At 29.7% G+C, this 16,517-nt stretch overlaps 3 non-coding genes across 3 annotated transcripts; 1 reads left to right on the top strand and 2 right to left on the bottom strand.

The window, feature by feature from the left end:
* Positions 1 to 1,905: 1,905 nt before the first annotated feature.
* On the bottom strand, positions 1,906 to 2,099 carry LOC132937638 (U2 spliceosomal RNA). Its single transcript, XR_009663750.1, has one exon. It is a non-coding gene; the product is annotated as a U2 spliceosomal RNA (small nuclear RNA).
* A 5,607-nt stretch (positions 2,100 to 7,706) lies between these two features.
* Positions 7,707 to 7,899, bottom strand: LOC132937644 (U2 spliceosomal RNA). The gene has a single exon (XR_009663752.1). It is a non-coding gene; the product is annotated as a U2 spliceosomal RNA (small nuclear RNA).
* Positions 7,900 to 12,737: 4,838 nt separating this feature from the next.
* On the top strand, positions 12,738 to 12,931 carry LOC132937637 (U2 spliceosomal RNA). Its single transcript, XR_009663749.1, has one exon. It is a non-coding gene; the product is annotated as a U2 spliceosomal RNA (small nuclear RNA).
* Positions 12,932 to 16,517: the final 3,586 nt, after the last annotated feature.

Genomic DNA, 16,517 nt, shown 5'->3' with positions numbered 1-16,517 from the left:
GTTATTAACTATTACATTACTTAACTTTTTTATACAAATACAACAATTTAAAAAAGTAGTATTACAAACCATCCCCGATAGGAAAAGGAAACTCACGTTCATATACTAAATTAATTAATTCTAAAACCATGTAACCAAGAAAAAAAGTCAAAAATAAATTTTTCTTACCATAATATTTACCACATTATTTTACCAATTTTAGAAATTTCAAATACTATATATTGAAACACGAAGTTCAATATAAATATATATATTTAAGTATATTACTATAATAATATTTTTAAAAATTCAACTATAAACTGTATTATCGTAATTATTGATAATACGCTGTCTTGTATATGAATTTAAATTATGATATCCATGACGTACTATCGTATAGGTACCTAGGTAGATAATATAATTATACAACAATACTATATGTATATGATAGGTACAATTTAGAGTAAAAGTCAGCGAGATAAATAAGAAATGACAAACACAATTAGTATATTCACGGGTATAAATTATAATAATATTATGAAATATAATAAATTACGAACAAAATATTAAATATTTTATAAGTTACATCTTTTTGTCTGTTATTATAGCCGTCGATAATAATAATATAGGCATATAGAATAGTATATATCACTACTACCTACGTTCTACAACTGTCGTCTGTCATTTTACAATGAATAATATCCATAATAAATGTTTTACTTACCTAGCCACAGTAGTAAGTTCTATATTGTTATCTGTCAAAACATTTTCAGATTCTGGTAAATGTGTATTTTCCTGTCGCAATTAAAATATAAGAATATAGTCTGAATAATCTTCAAATATTAGAATATTCTTCTAAATTTTATATTTATATAATTACCTGGCCACCGCAGTTATTATGTATATCACTTTTTTTATTCTGTACATTTTGCAATCGATGTTTTTTTATTAGAGGTGCACTTAACTTACGTCTAGCTTTTCTTCCATAACGCCAATCTTTATCCATTTCGTAAAAAAAAAAATTAAAAAGAACATAAAATCTACAGACAACCTTACTGATCGGCGTGTTGGGTTGAAATCAAATGATTCATAAATCATAGGTATTATTATACTTTGTATTTCCTTAAAATTTAAATATAATAGTATGTGGGTTGTATTAAATTTGGAAAAATATAATTGTTATTACTGACTATTATTATTGACACCCATTAGTAATGTTCTATACCTATCCAATAATCCTTATCGGCTAGTTGTTTCCGACTTTCCGAGAATCTATCACGGACTGTCGGCAGCCGCGAGCCGCCGCCGTAATAGACTTTCGCACGCACAGGCACATGTCAATACTATACGAAAAATGAAATATATTCATGTTTGCAATGCTATAAAAACTACTAAAAGCGGTAGTAAATTAAACATACTTCCTGAAGTCCGATTGTAATTTTGAAAAAATGGTTGAATTTATAAACTTCTAGACTATGCTCTTTAGGAATCTCTTTTTTGATTTAAAATTAGATGTGCCCAAAATAAATACAAATGTAATGCAATTATTTCATGCGAATTTTTAAAAAAAAAATAGTTATTTTAAGGTCCTTTAAAATTGAAAATCGACTTCCTAAATAACCTAGATATTTTGTCAAAGAGTTCATACATGTATGCAAATTAAAATCAGACATTCCGAAGGATGTGTAATTTGATTTAACGCATGAAAAATACGTCTGCTGCGATCCCCTTAATTGAAATATTAAACGCAATTTCTAATATCATAAAGTAAGAGCGTCACCGAAAAACTAATTAGAGAATCTAAAATGTTATATTTCAATCTAGTAAATCCAAAATTTTGAAATTGATAAATTCCAAAATTCAAAATATGGATTTGTCAAAAAATATTTTCAAAACCTAAACTACCTATACTATACGATCATGTTTACTATATGGGCCGTTCCCGGTGGTACTGCAATACCGGGTCAACCCGCGGTGGAGCAGGAGCAAGCCCCAAAATCTCCACCAAGCTTGAAAAAATTAGTTTAACATTTGAACCTTTCAATGAAAGGTGTATCAGATGTTAAGCTGATAAGAACAGATACTACACTTTGATCTTAGCCGATAGGCCGAGAAGCGATACATTGCCGACATCACTAAGGTATCTTAAAGATAAACACAATTCTAAGACGATTGCAGTTTCAAATTTGAGCGTGTTCGGAAAAGCGAAAATATCGATTTTCGAAAAATCGCATCTTCAAAATTGGCCGTATACGTCATTAATTTTATGTGTTGCACCTCGCAGGTCGATGATAATTGCATTGAAATAGATGATTTTATAGATTAATTGTCGAATTTACCATCAGACAAATAATACAGCTCAATTGCGCTATCTACCGTCAATAAAAAACGAACGCATACGCGAAATATTCTTCTTCAAAATCACGTATTCCGTTGTCTATTTCTACACGACTTTGTTTTTTCTCATGTTTAATAGTTGTAAAATACGTACGAGTTTGCAAATAACCGTTTGAATACAATACGATCAGTATCGTAGCGATGGAATAATAACAAACGACGTTTCTACATACGAAAATTCGACAACGGCGGACGCAGATAGCCGCCACCGTCGCGGTCGATGGGAATGTTACCTACGACGTGTAATAATGACGTGCGGCGAAATACGGCGGCATCGTGTACCAATAGCGCCCTCTCGTTGTCATACTATCGGCTCATGTATGTACATAATATTCTGAATAGTATTTTATAACGTATAATGTGAGAAATAACAACAATAACAATACAATAATATTATTGTTGTTCTTTTTAAAATAATGTTTACAAATTAAACTTTATTACTCAAAATCAATTAATATTTTACATTTATAAGTAGTTTAATGTTATGTAAACATGTAACCCACGAGCTCACCGCACAGGGGCTATAGTCCATATGCGTATTTTACATTTCAGTCATTACTTGTGCAACAAAAGTGCATTGTAAATTCCACCGATTGCAACCATTTTAAACCTTTTTTCATGTAAATTCCACCGGTACTTTTTACTACCTGTAAAAACCTAAATTAACCTAAAAATTAAGATAAAAATAATTTATAAATCCATAGGGAATTTTACATCAATCTAAATATGACACATAATTTCAATTTTTATTCACATATATTCACACATGCTAAATTGCCTAAACACATTGCATTTTTTAACGCAAACCGCCCAAATAAAGCAGTACATAAGTATTTATTAGATAAATTATTTATATTTAGATACAACAATTTTAAAAATCATGTATATATAAAATCATGTAATATTATCAATTTTGATCAATAGCGAAAAACGGACGCATACACGAAATATTATTTTCCAATAACATGTATTTCGTTGTCTAATTCAACAAGAATTAGTTTTTTCTTTTGTTTAATAGTTGTAAAACACGTACTAGTTTGCAAATAACCAATTGAATAGGGGGTGCTATACCCCCCTCCCCATGGTTACGCCACTGAGTCACCACGTAAAGTGTACATACGAATATAGTTCTGCCCATCGTACACGCAAAATAAACTCGGTTAAACGTATATTATACATTTATACCAACAATATACATATTTTAACAACATATATGGTATAAGTATAAGTATATTATACCAAAATTATCCTTTTTATAGACGTAGTTTATGTTTACTGGGACTATTCTTAATTTACCATCAAATATGTATTAATGTTAGATGTCTGCAGTTAACTTGGACCAATCGGACCAAATATTTATTATTTTAATAAAATACAATTTAAATTTATTAAAATTTTTACCTAATACATGTTATATTATATTATAATATTTTAAATAAAAATATTTAATATTTATAAGTTATAACTCATTCAATGTTTAATGTTACCTATATATTGTGTAGGTACCTCACCGTACACGGGCGCATACAGCTTAGTCTATAAATCATAATACACGTCTTTTACATTTTCAGTCATTATTGGTTTAGGCTTAAGTATGATATATAAGTATATTAGTATATAACATTATACTAGTTGTCTAAATATGACTTATTATAGTTATTAATTATTACCTACTTGGCTTTGGCTACTTACTAATCAGTGTAAAACATAGATTGATATTTTGCAAACAAAATTTGATGTCTGTTTAATTTTTATACGAAATTCAGTATTTCAGACTTCATTACTGTATTAAACTATCAAGTATTAACTACTATTTATGAAGACGTGAACCAACTATCTACCATCTAATTAAAATTATTAAAATCTGTGAGTTTTTTAGTATTTTAGGTACAGTTTACATTTAGATACTTAACTAAACATTAGTACATAATATATTACACGTTTTGATGTTTTGATTACAAAATTAAACACCAATAAACTGTATATTTTGGTTTTATACATTTTTGAATGTTTCGGTTATGGCAACACATTAACACAATTGATTTCATATGTATATTGTATATAATTATGAAGTTGTAACTGACGTTTTTTGCACTCACATGTCATGTTTACACCCCTCTACACAGTGGTGGTGTTAAGGGGAAAGAGGGCCCTCCCCCATTGGTCTATCATCTAGGTTAATAAATTGGTCCATTTTTATAAATATTTGTGTCGTAAAACTTGGAAAATTATAGACCCACCACTGCCCTTACCGACAAGGTTGGGCTGTATCCCGATACAATTATAAGTATAAAATGTAATTCAAATGAATTATTTCGGAAAAAATAAATTTAACCTACTGTTGTAAAAGTAAAATAAATTACTTTAATCAGTTTAATCACAATTATACCATCAAACCAGCTGATCCCGTGCACTTCGTTGCCCGTTAAATGTATCAACTCTATATGACACAAACTTTGTTCAATTCATTATTTAATATTCAGTGTATGGTGTTCAAAATCGATCTTAACTTCTCCGTTGCCCGGAATAAAAATTCTGATTCGCAGCAGTACATTATCAGGTAGGCAATCTACCTGCGGTAGTTCGCGGGCCCCGCCGTGTTGTTTGTACGTAAGTGTATGATTTAACTCTAAAGTATCAAAGTTATACCAAGTTTGTCGTTTTTACTTAATTCCACCTACGATGGATTAATATAATCAATTTATACAAAATCCTATCCTAACCTAACCGTACCAAAATCTGATGAATAAAAAAAAACAAATTTAACCCTTTGTAAATTAATCTATTTTCTTCCCAGAGATCTAATCTACCCACAAACATTAATTTATATATATATCTAACAATATAAATACAGAGACTATAACTGTACAGACTAAACTCTAGAACTACTTATCAGATCTTCTAGTATATTATATTATCCTCTTCATGCACGACTTTTTAGATTTTCAAAAAAAAAACATCTATATAGAATTTGGGCTAAATAGGCTCATGGGATAGATTACAACCCCGTTATCATATGATACCTCTGTGCATATTTGGAACAACTTTTTTTTTAGATAGGTTGTTTTTAGACTACCTGAACTGGTGGAGTCGATACTGGCGGAATGGATGCTACGTTGGCGGAATCGATAGGCCCCCGTGGGTAGTACCATTGATTAAAAAAATACTATAATATATTATATATTATACTATTATTAATTATGTATTTATTTTTCATAGTCACAGGTAGTACCTACTGTGATCGCATTAGTGTGTGAGTGTGACTGTAGTGTAAAAAAAATAACAAGGCGCTCCACGCAAGTCAATAAATTACGTGCTACACAAATATCTATAGAATATTTTGAGTTTTATGGTAAAAAAATATACATTTTTTGCAAATTGTATTACCTAATCGTTAGTTATCTGATACAATTTCTGAAAACATATTTGTACTTGTCATGAAATTTACTTGAAATCCACTTTCTTACAATCTTAAATTAATTTTTTAGTTCAATATTTATATCGTATCTTTTTAAATGTGGTAAATGATAATTATAGATACTAATTAACGTTTAAAAAATATATTTGTTCGACCATTTGCATATGGTTGTGAGTAATATTGTAGTCTGGGAATTTTTTTTCCTGGGAATTTTTATTCCGACTGCCATTACTGTAGGTATACTTATAAAATTTATTATTTCTTAATTTAAATAATCGGTCGACGGTATTACGAATTCCCAGAACTACGTATAATTAAAATGCAATAAAAATGACAATATATGTTCAATTGCGCGCTTTATCTTTTACTATTATATTACCTACTCACTACTCGGCTTTCGCTGCAATTCGCAAAAATGTATAATTACATTATACTACACAAGAGAATCACTTTGTTATTTCATAGTTATTAACTATTACATTACTTAACTTTTTTATACAAATACAACAATTTAAAAAAGTAGTATTACAAACCATCCCCGATAGGAAAAGGAAACTCACGTTCATATACTAAATTAATTAATTCTAAAACCATGTAACCAAGAAAAAAAGTCAAAAATAAATTTTTCTTACCATAATATTTACCACATTATTTTACCAATTTTAGAAATTTCAAATACTATATATTTAAGTATATTACTATAATAATATTTTTAAAAATTCAACTATAAACTGTATTATCGTAATTATTGATAATACGCTGTCTTGTATATGAATTTAAATTATGATATCCATGACGTACTATCGTATAGGTACCTAGGTAGATAATATAATTATACAACAATACTATATGTATATGATAGGTACAATTTAGAGTAAAAGTCAGCGAGATAAATAAGAAATGACAAACACAATTAGTATATTCACGGGTATAAATTATAATAATATTATGAAATATAATAAATTACGAACAAAATATTAAATATTTTATAAGTTACATCTTTTTGTCTGTTATTATAGCCGTCGATAATAATAATATAGGCATATAGAATAGTATATATCACTACTACCTACGTTCTACAACTGTCGTCTGTCATTTTACAATGAATAATATCCATAATAAATGTTTTACTTACCTAGCCACAGTAGTAAGTTCTATATTGTTATCTGTCAAAACATTTTCAGATTCTGGTAAATGTGTATTTTCCTGTCGCAATTAAAATATAAGAATATAGTCTGAATAATCTTCAAATATTAGAATATTCTTCTAAATTTTATATTTATATAATTACCTGGTCACCGCAGTTATTATGTATATCACTTTTTTTATTCTGTAAATTTTGCAATCGATGTTTTTTTATTAGAGGTGCACTTAACTTACGTCTAGCTTTTCTCCCATAACTCCAATCTTTATCCATTTCGTAAAAAAAAAAATTAAAAAGAACATAAAATCTACAGACAACCTTACTGATCGGCGTGTTGGGTTGAAATCAAATGATTCATAAATCATAGGTATTATTATACTTTGTATTTCCTTAAAATTTAAATATAATAATATGTGGGTTGTATTAAATTTGTCCTATTAAAAAATGTCCTAAATAACCTAGATATTTTGTCAAAGAGTTCATACATGTATGCAAATTAAAATCAGACATTCCGAAGGATGTGTAATTTAATTTAACGCATGAAAAATACGTCTGCTGCGATCCCCTTAATTGAAATATTAAACGCAATTTCTAATATTCATAAAGTAAGAGCGTCACCGAAAAACTAATATTAGAGAATCTAAAATGTTATATTTCAATCTAGTAAATCCAAAATTTTGAAATTGATAAATTCCATAATTCAAAATATGGAAATGTCAAAAAATATTTTCAAAACCTAAACTACCTTACTATACTACGATCATGTTTATTATATGGGCCATTCCCGGTGGTACTGCAATACCGGGTCAACCCGCGGTGGAGCAGAAGCAAGCCCCAAAATCTCCACCAGATTTGAAAAAATTAGATTAACATTTGAACCTTTCAATGAAAGGTGTATCAGATGTTAAGCTGATAAGAACAGATTTTATTTAATAATATTTATGGTGAAACAGTAAAATGGGGGCCTACAAAAAAAAAACCACAAAAATTAGAGAACAAAAGGGGGGACACATATAAAGGGAACATCAGTATTTTAGCAATAAATATAAGTATATATAGGGCCGTCGAGTGTGCCGCCGCCCACGCGGCCTCAACGCACTTTTTGAAGGAGGGTGACTTCACGAGGTTCGCCGATTGGCGTTTTGTCCATCGCGCTAGGCTGAACCTCGTACCGCTAAATGGCTCTTCGTCATGGAGGGTCGGTGACCGCAGGTGTCGACGGTGTGGGTATACAAATGAAAGCCTAGCCCACGTCGTCGATCACTGTATGCGTTACACCGGCCTGTACATGGCGAGGCACAATAGCGTTGTCGCCCGAATCAAGAAGGCGGCGTCCGCGAGGTTTGAGGTCCTCTCCGAGAACCAAGCCCTGGGTGACCAGGGTTTGAGACCGGATTTAGTTCTGAAGAAGGGCCCAAACCTCTATATCGTGGACGTAACAAAATTGGTAAAATAATGTGGTAAATATTATGGTAAGAAAAATTTATTTTTGACTTTTTTTCTTGGTTACATGGTTTTAGAATTAATTAATTTAGTATATGAACGTGAGTTTCCTTTTCCTATCGGGGATGGTTTGTAATACTACTTTTTTAAATTGTTGTATTTGTATAAAAAAGTTAAGTAATGTAATAGTTAATAACTATGAAATAACAAAGTGATTCTCTTGTGTAGTATAATGTAATTATACATTTTTGCGAATTGCAGCGAAAGCCGAGTAGTGAGTAGGTAATATAATAGTAAAAGATAAAGCGCGCAATTGAACATATATTGTCATTTTTATTGCATTTTAATTATACGTAGTTCTGGGAATTCGTAATACCGTCGACCGATTATTTAAATTAAGAAATAATAAATTTTATAAGTATACCTACAGTAATGGCAGTCGGAATAAAAATTCCCAGGAAAAAAAATTCCCAGACTACAATATTACTCACAACCATATGCAAATGGTCGAACAAATATATTTTTTAAACGTTAATTAGTATCTATAATTATCATTTACCACATTTAAAAAGATACGATATAAATATTGAACTAAAAAATTAATTTAAGATTGTAAGAAAGTGGATTTCAAGTAAATTTCATGACAAGTACAAATATGTTTTCAGAAATTGTATCAGATAACTAACGATTAGGTAATACAATTTGCAAAAAATGTATATTTTTTTACCATAAAACTCAAAATATTCTATAGATATTTGTGTAGCACGTAATTTATTGACTTGCGTGGAGCGCCTTGTTATTTTTTTTACACTACAGTCACACTCACACACTAATGCGATCACAGTAGGTACTACCTGTGACTATGAAAAATAAATACATAATTAATAATAGTATAATATATAATATATTATAGTATTTTTTTAATCAATGGTACTACCCACGGGGGCCTATCGATTCCGCCAACGTAGCATCCATTCCGCCAGTATCGACTCCACCAGTTCAGGTAGTCTAAAAACAACCTATCTAAAAAAAAAGTTGTTCCAAATATGCACAGAGGTATCATATGATAACGGGGTTGTAATCTATCCCATGAGCCTATTTAGCCCAAATTCTATATAGATGTTTTTTTTTTGAAAATCTAAAAAGTCGTGCATGAAGAGGATAATATAATATACTAGAAGATCTGATAAGTAGTTCTAGAGTTTAGTCTGTACAGTTATAGTCTCTGTATTTATATTGTTAGATATATATATAAATTAATGTTTGTGGGTAGATTAGATCTCTGGGAAGAAAATAGATTAATTTACAAAGGGTTAAATTTGTTTTTTTTTATTCATCAGATTTTGGTACGGTTAGGTTAGGATAGGATTTTGTATAAATTGATTATATTAATCCATCGTAGGTGGAATTAAGTAAAAACGACAAACTTGGTATAACTTTGATACTTTAGAGTTAAATCATACACTTACGTACAAACAACACGGCGGGGCCCGCGAACTACCGCAGGTAGATTGCCTACCTGATAATGTACTGCTGCGAATCAGAATTTTTATTCCGGGCAACGGAGAAGTTAAGATCGATTTTGAACACCATACACTGAATATTAAATAATGAATTGAACAAAGTTTGTGTCATATAGAGTTGATACATTTAACGGGCAACGAAGTGCACGGGATCAGCTGGTTTGATGGTATAATTGTGATTAAACTGATTAAAGTAATTTATTTTACTTTTACAACAGTAGGTTAAATTTATTTTTTCCGAAATAATTCATTTGAATTACATTTTATACTTATAATTGTATCGGGATACAGCCCAACCTTGTCGGTAAGGGCAGTGGTGGGTCTATAATTTTCCAAGTTTTACGACACAAATATTTATAAAAATGGACCAATTTATTAACCTAGATGATAGACCAATGGGGGAGGGCCCTCTTTCCCCTTAACACCACCACTGTGTAGAGGGGTGTAAACATGACATGTGAGTGCAAAAAACGTCAGTTACAACTTCATAATTATATACAATATACATATGAAATCAATTGTGTTAATGTGTTGCCATAACCGAAACATTCAAAAATGTATAAAACCAAAATATACAGTTTATTGGTGTTTAATTTTGTAATCAAAACATCAAAACGTGTAATATATTATGTACTAATGTTTAGTTAAGTATCTAAATGTAAACTGTACCTAAAATACTAAAAAACTCACAGATTTTAATAATTTTAATTAGATGGTAGATAGTTGGTTCACGTCTTCATAAATAGTAGTTAATACTTGATAGTTTAATACAGTAATGAAGTCTGAAATACTGAATTTCGTATAAAAATTAAACAGACATCAAATTTTGTTTGCAAAATATCAATCTATGTTTTACACTGATTAGTAAGTAGCCAAAGCCAAGTAGGTAATAATTAATAACTATAATAAGTCATATTTAGACAACTAGTATAATGTTATATACTAATATACTTATATATCATACTTAAGCCTAAACCAATAATGACTGAAAATGTAAAAGACGTGTATTATGATTTATAGACTAAGCTGTATGCGCCCGTGTACGGTGAGGTACCTACACAATATATAGGTAACATTAAACATTGAATGAGTTATAACTTATAAATATTAAATATTTTTATTTAAAATATTATAATATAATATAACATGTATTAGGTAAAAATTTTAATAAATTTAAATTGTATTTTATTAAAATAATAAATATTTGGTCCGATTGGTCCAAGTTAACTGCAGACATCTAACATTAATACATATTTGATGGTAAATTAAGAATAGTCCCAGTAAACATAAACTACGTCTATAAAAAGGATAATTTTGGTATAATATACTTATACTTATACCATATATGTTGTTAAAATATGTATATTGTTGGTATAAATGTATAATATACGTTTAACCGAGTTTATTTTGCGTGTACGATGGGCAGAACTATATTCGTATGTACACTTTACGTGGTGACTCAGTGGCGTAACCATGGGGAGGGGGGTATAGCACCCCCTATTCAATTGGTTATTTGCAAACTAGTACGTGTTTTACAACTATTAAACAAAAGAAAAAACTAATTCTTGTTGAATTAGACAACGAAATACATGTTATTGGAAAATAATATTTCGTGTATGCGTCCGTTTTTCGCTATTGATCAAAATTGATAATATTACATGATTTTATATATACATGATTTTTAAAATTGTTGTATCTAAATATAAATAATTTATCTAATAAATACTTATGTACTGCTTTATTTGGGCGGTTTGCGTTAAAAAATGCAATGTGTTTAGGCAATTTAGCATGTGTGAATATATGTGAATAAAAATTGAAATTATGTGTCATATTTAGATTGATGTAAAATTCCCTATGGATTTATAAATTATTTTTATCTTAATTTTTAGGTTAATTTAGGTTTTTACAGGTAGTAAAAAGTACCGGTGGAATTTACATGAAAAAAGGTTTAAAATGGTTGCAATCGGTGGAATTTACAATGCACTTTTGTTGCACAAGTAATGACTGAAATGTAAAATACGCATATGGACTATAGCCCCTGTGCGGTGAGCTCGTGGGTTACATGTTTACATAACATTAAACTACTTATAAATGTAAAATATTAATTGATTTTGAGTAATAAAGTTTAATTTGTAAACATTATTTTAAAAAGAACAACAATAATATTATTGTATTGTTATTGTTGTTATTTCTCACATTATACGTTATAAAATACTATTCAGAATATTATGTACATACATGAGCCGATAGTATGACAACGAGAGGGCGCTATTGGTACACGATGCCGCCGTATTTCGCCGCACGTCATTATTACACGTCGTAGGTAACATTCCCATCGACCGCGACGGTGGCGGCTATCTGCGTCCGCCGTTGTCGAATTTTCGTATGTAGAAACGTCGTTTGTTATTATTCCATCGCTACGATACTGATCGTATTGTATTCAAACGGTTATTTGCAAACTCGTACGTATTTTACAACTATTAAACATGAGAAAAAACAAAGTCGTGTAGAAATAGACAACGGAATACGTGATTTTGAAGAAGAATATTTCGCGTATGCGTTCGTTTTTTATTGACGGTAGATAGCGCAATTGAGCTGTATTATTTGTCTGATGGTAAATTCGACAATTAATCTATAAAATCATCTATTTCAATGCAATTATCATCGACCTGCGAGGTGCAACACATAAAATTAATGACGTATACGGCCAATTTTGAAGATGCGATTTTTCGAAAATCGATATTTTCGCTTTTCCGAACACGCTCAAATTTGAAACTGCAATCGTCTTAGAATTGTGTTTATCTTTAAGATACCTTAGTGATGTCGGCAATGTATCGCTTCTCGGCCTATCGGCTAAGATCAAAGTGTAGTATCTGTTCTTATCAGCTTAACATCTGATACACCTTTCATTGAAAGGTTCAAATGTTAAACTAATTTTTTCAAGCTTGGTGGAGATTTTGGGGCTTGCTCCTGCTCCACCGCGGGTTGACCCGGTATTGCAGTACCACCGGGAACGGCCCATATAGTAAACATGATCGTATAGTATAGGTAGTTTAGGTTTTGAAAATATTTTTTGACAAATCCATATTTTGAATTTTGGAATTTATCAATTTCAAAATTTTGGATTTACTAGATTGAAATATAACATTTTAGATTCTCTAATTAGTTTTTCGGTGACGCTCTTACTTTATGATATTAGAAATTGCGTTTAATATTTCAATTAAGGGGATCGCAGCAGACGTATTTTTCATGCGTTAAATCAAATTACACATCCTTCGGAATGTCTGATTTTAATTTGCATACATGTATGAACTCTTTGACAAAATATCTAGGTTATTTAGGAAGTCGATTTTCAATTTTAAAGGACCTTAAAATAACTATTTTTTTTTTAAAAATTCGCATGAAATAATTGCATTACATTTGTATTTATTTTGGGCACATCTAATTTTAAATCAAAAAAGAGATTCCTAAAGAGCATAGTCTAGAAGTTTATAAATTCAACCATTTTTTCAAAATTACAATCGGACTTCAGGAAGTATGTTTAATTTACTACCGCTTTTAGTAGTTTTTATAGCATTGCAAACATGAATATATTTCATTTTTCGTATAGTATTGACATGTGCCTGTGCGTGCGAAAGTCTATTACGGCGGCGGCTCGCGGCTGCCGACAGTCCGTGATAGATTCTCGGAAAGTCGGAAACAACTAGCCGATAAGGATTATTGGATAGGTATAGAACATTACTAATGGGTGTCAATAATAATAGTCAGTAATAACAATTATATTTTTCCAAATTTAATACAACCCACATACTATTATATTTAAATTTTAAGGAAATACAAAGTATAATAATACCTATGATTTATGAATCATTTGATTTCAACCCAACACGCCGATCAGTAAGGTTGTCTGTAGATTTTATGTTCTTTTTAATTTTTTTTTTTACGAAATGGATAAAGATTGGCGTTATGGAAGAAAAGCTAGACGTAAGTTAAGTGCACCTCTAATAAAAAAACATCGATTGCAAAATGTACAGAATAAAAAAAGTGATATACATAATAACTGCGGTGGCCAGGTAATTATATAAATATAAAATTTAGAAGAATATTCTAATATTTGAAGATTATTCAGACTATATTCTTATATTTTAATTGCGACAGGAAAATACACATTTACCAGAATCTGAAAATGTTTTGACAGATAACAATATAGAACTTACTACTGTGGCTAGGTAAGTAAAACATTTATTATGGATATTATTCATTGTAAAATGACAGACGACAGTTGTAGAACGTAGGTAGTAGTGATATATACTATTCTATATGCCTATATTATTATTATCGACGGCTATAATAACAGACAAAAAGATGTAACTTATAAAATATTTAATATTTTGTTCGTAATTTATTATATTTCATAATATTATTATAATTTATACCCGTGAATATACTAATTGTGTTTGTCATTTCTTATTTATCTCGCTGACTTTTACTCTAAATTGTACCTATCATATACATATAGTATTGTTGTATAATTATATTATCTACCTAGGTACCTATACGATAGTACGTCATGGATATCATAATTTAAATTCATATACAAGACAGCGTATTATCAATAATTACGATAATACAGTTTATAGTTGAATTTTTAAAAATATTATTATAGTAATATACTTAAATATATATATTTATATTGAACTTCGTGTTTCAATATATAGTATTTGAAATTTCTAAAATTGGTAAAATAATGTGGTAAATATTATGGTAAGAAAAATTTATTTTTGACTTTTTTTCTTGGTTACATGGTTTTAGAATTAATTAATTTAGTATATGAACGTGAGTTTCCTTTTCCTATCGGGGATGGTTTGTAATACTACTTTTTTAAATTGTTGTATTTGTATAAAAAAGTTAAGTAATGTAATAGTTAATAACTATGAAATAACAAAGTGATTCTCTTGTGTAGTATAATGTAATTATACATTTTTGCGAATTGCAGCGAAAGCCGAGTAGTGAGTAGGTAATATAATAGTAAAAGATAAAGCGCGCAATTGAACATATATTGTCATTTTTATTGCATTTTAATTATACGTAGTTCTGGGAATTCGTAATACCGTCGACCGATAGTTCGTGACACGCGATAATGGATTACACACACTTATGTCATTTACTACTCACACATAGACATATCCCAAATGTTCATGTTATGTGAATTGCCTAAATATTACTCCTTGCAACATGATACGCTGGAGCCCCCTTAACATCAACATTATTAAAGAATCGTTCGAAATATAATTCGAATATCGTTGATCGGTTACCACCACAAAGTTATAATATATTATTTCTACGCCGAAGGGCGATTTTGTGAGACATATGCAAATTCAAACAAATTTTTAATCGAGTCTAATATTATTTTTTTTTGTAAATTAAAATAAATTCCAATATAAGTAATGTTTTTGCTTTTAGACTCTAGTGAAGATACGGACCTAAAATTTCTCATAATATGCGGATCTTATAATATAAATGATGACACACCTGGTACCTGTATTCTGTAGGTTAGTCTAAATAAAATGGGGAGAAAATTTGAGAGCAAAAACAGACATCGCATAGATTTCATTATTATCTTAATGCAAGAAGGGCGGAAAGTCAAATTAAATTTGTATGACTGTTTGAGGTTCAAATGTTGTAAACATTGGATATTCACTCGATTTCTCATGTAGCGATGAAGCATGTATAGCTGGTATCATTATAGTATTTTACGAAAAATCGATTAAAAACATTTTATCCAGCCCAACATCATATTTATGTGAAATATTTTAAATTTGTAATGGCAAGACATATCGATCCACGAGGACCTTTTGATCCGTCTTGGGGATATTTTGTTGCGCTAAGGATCAATGTTGGTTACATTTTGATCCGTTTTGTAAAAAAATTAAATTTTCTGAGCTGATTAAAAAGTCCCCAAAATGATCTATCCAATTGTCTTTTGTACATTTTGATCTGTAAAGACTAATCCGTTTTTTCCATGGGCATATTTTGATCCGTATTGTAAACAATTATATTATATTATCATAGTAAGGTAAAAGGGGCTAAGAGACAGTTTAACTACTTTTCAGGAGAACAGAAACAAAATGTTATATATTCTTAACTGTAGCGTTGGGGCTTTGGTTTTTATTTAATATTAGAAATACAATTATCATATATTTTAATTTCATTTTGTATTACCTTTAGGAATATATATATATTCCGTTAATTTTTAAACACAATGAATTTTGTTAACACTTTGGCAAAACCAGATATTGGATACCGATTTTGAATAGCGGTAAAACCTTTAAAAACCGAAACCTAAAATCAACTGAAAAAACTTTAAAAAAATGGGGAGGAAATGTCCACATCAATACATGTATCGGCGGGGGCATGATATAACTAACCGTTAGTTAACTAACTGTTAGTTATATCATAAGTGGGGAGAAATGGCCTACTACAACGAAAGCAACCGTTGGAAAATGTCCATTTACCTTAAATAAAATATATATTATATAAATTATAAATGTCTATTTGTCACCGAAAACGATTAATATTATTATTATTATTATTATTTATAAGATAATATTAT

This window comes from Metopolophium dirhodum, chromosome 1, assembly GCF_019925205.1.
Source record: "Metopolophium dirhodum isolate CAU chromosome 1, ASM1992520v1, whole genome shotgun sequence".
NCBI classification, from domain to species: Eukaryota; Metazoa; Arthropoda; class Insecta; order Hemiptera; family Aphididae; genus Metopolophium; species Metopolophium dirhodum.
The sequence above is the reverse complement of the archived record's forward strand: the minus strand, read 5'-3'. Positions and strand labels throughout refer to the sequence as shown.